This window comes from Notothenia coriiceps, unplaced genomic scaffold, assembly GCF_000735185.1.
Source record: "Notothenia coriiceps isolate Sejong01 unplaced genomic scaffold, NC01 NC01_scaffold00006112, whole genome shotgun sequence".
Taxonomy (NCBI): Eukaryota; Metazoa; Chordata; class Actinopteri; order Perciformes; family Nototheniidae; genus Notothenia; species Notothenia coriiceps.
Genome location: NW_011338813.1, coordinates 1 through 7,880, shown reverse-complemented (window position 1 = coordinate 7,880; position 7,880 = coordinate 1).

Below are 7,880 nucleotides of genomic sequence, written 5' to 3'. Positions count from 1 at the left end.
ATCCATTATACCATCACAAAACACAAAGCCATGTAACCATTCCAACACACCCGTTACCATGACAACACACAGCAATCACTGTTACCATGACATCAAACAGCACACCCCGTTACAGTGACAACACACCCCTTTACCATGACAACACAGCGTCACGTTACGATGAAAACACACAGCGCCATGTTAACACAACACACCCGTTACCATGACAACACACAGAACATCCACTTCCCATGACAACACACAAAGCTCCATTACCATGAGAACACACCCTGTAACCATGGCAATGCACAGTGGTGTGTTGCCCTGAAAAAACACCCCGTTACCATTACAACCCACAACCACACCTGTAATGAACTGCATGTAACACCATGAAGAATCACTGCCAAGCGATTTTATCACTAGCTGCCTAACAGACAGTCGAGGATTGGGTTGATGAGGAATAGTGGCCCATGTTATCTTCAAAATAAATCATGTGTACAAAGGTTAATCGACTGGATACAAAAGTATAATAGGTGAACAGAACACACTTACCTGTTCTCCACTTCAAAACCTAATCTTCCTGCCATAGAGCAAGGCACTCGCCCCCAGTTGTTTCTCTTCAGTAGACTCACGTGGTCCAGACCAGCTCATGTGAAGCAGAATATAACTTTCTTTTTATCTCAGGAAAGAAAGGTAAAAATCATTTGTTTAAGATGCAGGGAGACTTGAACAACCCCAACAAATATAAAAACATGACAAGATGTGATGTTACAGTGGGGGGATGTTACTATTTATTGCCTAGGAGCAATTATGAATAAGCGAAGTTCCTATGATTTATTAAAAAAACAAAACCAAAGTGACCCACAACCACTAAAATTAAACAGATGAAACTAACGATGCCCGTCCCATAAAACATGATTGATTTCAAGGATTTCATTTTCACACTTTCAAGGAATCTTATCTGCAAACTAAATTAATGTTTAGCTTTCTTCAGTAAAAAAAAACCTTATTAATGCAGCTTACTTGTGGAAGAGCGGGAGAACATCCACAGAGCAGAGCAGGCAGAAGCAGAGGTATTGGCAGTATTTTGGGGGTGTATATGATTTAAATTTGTGGTATTGACTCTGTGGGAGGTGCAGAAAACTGTCCATGTGACACTAGATCTGGGCTTCAAATTCCGGGGTCAGTCAGCAATGACCTTCCCTCTTTGAATCCACGACCAAAGTCCTACAGTATTACATTTTAGAGCAACTGGAAGCAGGTTAGGCACGAGTTTGTGGATCACAGATTTAAAGTTCAAAAAGTCAGTGTCAAAATAACACTGGTTTAAGTAAAAGTAGTACAATTTGGGGTTTGAATTTGTGGTTAAACATGGAGCAAGAACATGTCGGGAAGCAGGGTTATAGTTGGTGATGAGTATTAATGAGACTGACTTTGAACAATTTATCCTACAGTAATAAGAGCCTCAGCTAATGAGAAGCAAAAGTTCGATTGGTCTGCCAGACAATCCATTACAAAGATGAGCTCGATCCAGTGGTTTGACTCTCACAGTTGAGTTAAATATGGAGAGGAAACAGGACACACCGCTCAATAGGAGAAAGTGTGATACTCTTTTCTTTGCAGGATGAAATATTTAACAAATATGTGTTTTTAAATTAAACAGGAACTGGATGGTTAGGATTAGCAGTCGTAGCTTTGGTTGATCCCATCTACTTCATTAACTTTAAATCAAGAGTGCCACCCACTGTTTGATGGACAGGTGGGTTCTGGGAAATTCACCTTGCAATGTGTTCTGGCACTGAATATGTAAAATCTAATGAAGCAGTGAATCTGGTATGGTATGCATTATGATATATCTAATGCACATACAAGTCATTTCCCACAAACACTGGCCTTCATAGGGACAGCGGTTTCAGGGTGTGTAAAGAGTGAGCAGTATCGCTATGGCAACCTGGGGAGAAAGAGGTCACTGTGTGTGTGACAAAAAAGCTAATGCTATTTCCTGTGCTGGGAGGCAGCTCTGACTTGATCCTTATCTGAATGTGCCCATCCCTGATATTCTAGTATACTGCGCCTCTCTGTCCATGTCCACACTAATGAGAATAGAGATCAGTTTCATGTCAAATTTTCCAATCAAACTTCTTAAAAGGTGAATTTTGCATGTCCATATATTTAGTATAAAACTAACATTAATGTGATGAATGAATAAACAGTTTGATGTTATGTCGATCCCCCGTCATACTCCAGCTGGAGGAGATCCGCCCAGAAATGCTGAAGGCTCTGGGTGTTGAGCGACTGTCATGGTTGAAACTTCTCATCAACGTTGCGTGGAAGTCGGAAACAGTACCGAAGGAGTGGCAGACCGGGGTGGTGGTTCCCCTTTTTAAAAAGGGGGATCAGAGGGTGTGTGCCAATTACAGAGGCATCACACTACTCAGCCTCCCCGGGAAAGTTTACTCTAAGGTACTCGAAAGGAGGGTCAGGCCGATTGTCGAACCTCAGATTGAGGAGGAACAATGCGGATTCCGTCCTGGTCGTGGAACGACGGATCAGCTTTTTACTCTCGCAAGGATCCTGGAGGGGGCCTGGGAGTACGCTTATCCAGTCTACATGTGTTTTGTAGACTTGGAGGAGGCGTATGACCGGGTTCCCAGGGAGTCACTGTGGGAGGTGCTGCGGGAGTATGGGGTGAGGGGGTCTCTACTCAGGGCCATCCAATCTCTGTACTCCCAAAGCGAGAGCTGTGTCCGGGTCCTCGGCAGTAAGTCGGACCCATTTCCGGTGAGGGTTGGCCTCCGCCAGGGCTGCGCTTTGTCACCAATCATGTTTGTAATATACATGGATCGGATTTCGAGGCGTAGTCGTGGGGGAGGGGGTCTGCAGTTCGGTGGACTAAGGATTGCACCACTGCTTTTTGCAGATGATGTGGTTCTGATGGCTTCATCGGTCTGCGACCTTCAGCACTCACTGGATCGGTTCGCAACCGAGTGTGAAGCGGCTGGGATGAGGATCAGCACCTCCAAATCTGAGGCCATGGTTCTCAGCAGGAAACCGATGGACTGTCCACTCCAAGTAGGGAATGAGTCCTTACCCCAAGTGAAGGAGTTCAAGTATCTCGGGGTCTTGTTCTCGAGTGAGGGAACAATGGAGTGTGAGATGGGTCGGAGAATCGGAGCAGCGGGAGCGGTACTGCAGTCGCTTTACCGCACGGTTGTAACGAAAAGGGAGCTGAGCCAGAAGGCAAAGCTCTCTGTCTACCGCGCCATTTTCGTTCCTACCCTCACCTATGGTCATGAAGGATGGGTCATAACCGAAAGAACGAGATCGCGGGTAAAAGCGGCCGAGATGGGTTTTCTCTGCAGGGTGGCTGGTATCTCCCATAGGGATAAGGTGAGAAGTTCGGTCATCCGGGAGGGACTCGGAGTTGAACCGCTCCTCCTTCGCGTCAAAAGGAGCCAGTTGAGGTGGTTCGGGAACCTAGTTAGGATGCCACCTGGGCGCCTCCCTAGGGAGGTGTTCCAGGCACGTCCAGCTGGGAAGAGACCAAGGGGTAGACCTACTGTAGGACCAGGTGGAGGGATTATATCTCTTCGCTGGCTTATATTAATATGTTATTTATGACCAGTAAATGTACTATCTAAGGTTAAGTTCATCTCTCAACAACACCAAAGCAAGTTGTTTCCAGTTCCTGACCCGAACCCCACAAGAACTGCTACCTCCGCGACCCGACCACGGATAAGCGGGAGAAGATGGATGGATGGATGGATGTTATGTCAAAGACAGGTTATATTTCTAGATGCTTTACTTAAAAAAAAAAGAAGAAGTATTTTCTACATTTTTCTCCCAAATTAGAAATCCCATTTCCCAAAGCACTATGTTCCTTTATCATCAACCGGAAAGGTTTGGTCAGCCCCCGAGCTTCTTCTGTTAGTCCTGGAGTCACCAAATGCTAATTTGTACCACTTTAGTAGGCTTAACATATTCCTCCACTTTCAAATTATGCTTTTTTTTCACTCTTGTGAGGCTCAAATGGGTCACATCTTTACATCACTATAGTAACTCTCACATGTACTCAAATAAGAAATGTTGCATTCTCTGCAAAAACAAATAAAAGTACAAAGTGTATATTAGCCTAAACTTGGTGATAGACTAAGTCAGGTTTGATCTATCTATAACCCAGGAATGATGGTAAGGTCCAAAGATTGGACCAGACGTTTTGTTCCACAGGGCTTTCTACCTGATATCATGTTGTCCTATATATAGTACTTTAATCTTCAGCTGGTCAATACCACTTTCAAATATAACTTAATAAACACAATGATTACAGGTGACATTTCAATTTCCTCTGTCCCTGCTAGGATATATTTGGAAGAGCAGAAGAGAGGAAGAAAAAAAGGGGATGAGAAAACCGAATGAGAAAGTAGTCGGATAGGAAAATGACGAAAAATAGGGAGAAGAGAGAAGATTAAAGCGCAGAAAGAGGTATCAAGAATGGAGACATGGAAAGAAGAAGAATGAAAAAAGCAGAGGAGGCGAGAAGTAAAGGAGAGAGGAGTAAAGGCATGTGGGTGATGATTGATCATGACTAAGCATTATGCTGCTGGCTGTAAGTGAAGCCATTCATCAGGTGACCTGCTGCTCTGTCTGCTCTTCATTCAACGCTGCTTTCTCTCAACACAAAGTTTCATTACTTAACTGCAGACAGACGACGTCGGTTTGAGATCGATTACACCCAGCCAGTTAACATCAATTTCTATCTACGCTAACTCAAGTGCTGATAAGCAACTTTTTAAATCACAATAAATGAACTTGGGACATCCTACAAGATCAGTCACCAGCAATCTAGCAAAGTCAGGAATGAGCGGGGATACAGGGCACTCAGGGAGTGAAATGTTTATAAAACACAACCACAAAATCCCTACAACAAATCCCCCCTTGTGTTTTCTAAAGCTATTTTATTAGAATGTAAATCTATCGATCATTTTGCTCCATGCTTCTGGGTCAAGGACATGGTGGGATCAAACTAATAAGCAAGGTAGGCCGGACGTCCTTTTCCCCAGACATGTCCTCTAGGTGGGGACTCAGTTGGACATGCCAAGAATAAATAATACATTCAAAACCAACTTTTTTTTTAGAACAATGGATGAAGTGGTTGAATCCAAGCTCCTTTATGCTCTTCATCCACCCTTCTGTTTTTAAGACTTATCCAATACATAAAGGTCTAGGATTGGCCAAGCTGGCACAAAGTACTGGTTGCTCAACTTGTTCAGGTCCTATCTCTAACACAATGGCCTGACTTGCATTTAATCGGGTTCCAGACCAAGCTTTAAGGATGGTTACCTTTGAAGTGAAGCTGGGTCACTGTTGTGGTAGATCAGTGTTTTTTACATTTGTATGAACACAATCTTTTAGAACAGTCCAGTTTATGGGATAACTCTGCAGCGAACGATTTACGTCCAATGACAACATTCGGTGTAGAAAATATTGCGGCAGAAATTCTGCAGTTTGTGGTGAGTTGGTTAGGCGCCAGACTTTATGCCACACCACAGTTCAACGAAGAACTGACCCTGACTTTTTATGTTGTCATTAAATGTGATCCAAGATTTTTAAGTTTCAATATGAACGCTCGGTCTCCACTGACCCTATTTATTTGCACGTCTTCAGTGGTTGTCCTTCCAAAGGGAACTGTCTTTTGTACAGAAGCCGCAGCCTGTAGTTTTTTTTCATGAATGTCTAAGCTGGAGGGTCACTGAATCTCACTGCTGTGACGTTGCCTACTGTATATATGAATGGGTTTAGGTCTGCTAATCCCAGATATGTTGTATAGCTGAGTGTCTTTTGTTGTACAAACCCTGTCTAATGCACCAAAGGGACGGACAATGGAGTGAGCAGAGAGGGTCTTAACTACAGATTCACATTACTTTTGGGAGGTCATTCCTTACAGAAACATTCATATATAGAGTATGTCTTTTAACCTTGCCTTTTATAGAATTAATGATACAGGCTTTTTTAAATAGAAAATCGCAAAACTAGACAAAAGCAAGGAGGAAGAGATGACGATGGAGAAGGACAGAGCGGATAAGAGAGAAATAGAGAGAGGGAGAGTCTATGGGGACAAACAATACCCAGTGATGGTGTATATTGTCTCTGTTGTCACTGAGCATGGCAGTTTGATGCATCGCACTGCTGGACCAAAGACAATTCTGCGAATGCGGACAGCCTAGCGTATCTGCATATCGATTACTTGTGGCTGCCATAAATACGGTTTAATGGAACTGTCAGTGTGCCATCGCATATTAACTGAAGCTGGAGCTGAGCTGCAGCTGGATGCTGCTGCCAAACAATACTGGCCACATCTGGATCCAGGTTGAAAACAGCAGCGGGGGGAAGCAGGTGGTCTTATAAACCTGTACTGACTTGAACATGACCAACGCATGTTTGAGAAAGATATAACATTTTAATCTCATTAACTTCACTGTATGTTTACATCATAATAAAGTCTATATCCATGTCTGCCTAACATGTCATCACATCATGTTTTGGTATTAAACATCTTTGTGAAAATGTCATTAGCAATAGCAACACATCAATTATTGAGTTATTCGCAAAAGTATTTTGAGAGCCTTAAACTGCATTCACATGACACACGATTTGCTCACTACGAGGTTGGGCGTTACGGTGAAAACAGCTAGGTATGTTGTTTGTGTGGTTACCTCCTCTGGTAGCTTGTGCCGCAACATACAGCTGTTATCTGATTTGTTGAGCTTTGAAAGGTCAGTGTTAAGAGAGGTCAAAGATGCGCAATGCCCAGGTCTTCCGTCTTAGCAACGCCAGCGCAGAGCCTCTTAACCATTTGTCTTGTGAGCGTAGCTTTACTGATCTTGACCATTTGACCACCCTATCAGTTCATCCAAGAGTCAGGACGTTGGTGACGGATTTGAAGTTCCCTTCAGGCGTTCCTGAGATATGGTGTTCACAATAACGGCCGTATGGATTGACGTACGTACTTTGGATAACCTGATAAGGAAACGCCTTCAGGCTTCGCTGGCGCGGTGTGAGGTAAGAAATGGGATTCAGATTTACTCTTTCTTTTCTCCTTCCAGCCATTTGCCATTTTAGCTTTCGTTCCTTCTGTCCGTCTTAAAAGAAGCACCCCAGGGTCTTTCAAGGCTCCCATTAATTCAGAGCCATAAATTCTGAAATTCAGAATGACTGAAAGAGCTGGGATCACGAGGGAGGGTCACAACAATGTGATGCTGTTTCTTTAAAAACAAATCTAAAATGTTCTCTTTACATCTTCAAGTTATAGTCAAAACTGTAGTGCCGAGAGATAGGGAGTCAGAGGCGGTGCAAGGAAGGTGCAAAAGGATACTTTATTAGAGAGTAGAAAAGGTTGCAATCCGGGAAGAAGAGAGTGAAGTCAGGAGGGCACACAACATACAGTATATAGTAAACACATAACATGTCCGTGTGGGAACAATACCCCCAACTGTAGTTCCATGTATGAATTATGTCCCAGTGTATTAATAGGTGTTCACCACACAAGCCCCCCAGAATTCAAACATGGCAAAAAATCCTCGCGTCCGTGGAGGAAGCACCACAGGGGCCGAGGAGGGTGGGGTCGCAGGGGAGGGCCGGGCCATGGAATGGTCCGACGAAAGGGGGCCGCAGGAGAGGGTAGGGGCCCTAACGAGGGCGAGGGCGAGGGCACCCCCACCGGGGGCGGGCCGCAGTAGGTGTTGCGGCGAACCCAGCAGGAAAGGCGCACCCAGGCGCCGATGAAAACGTGAGTGGCGTCTGGAACCGCAGTCGAGGTGGTGAAAAAGGTGAGAGTGTCCACACGAGGTCAACCGGCTGGTCGAACCCCCTCTCCGGCACCGGAAAACATTTTCAGTCAGATG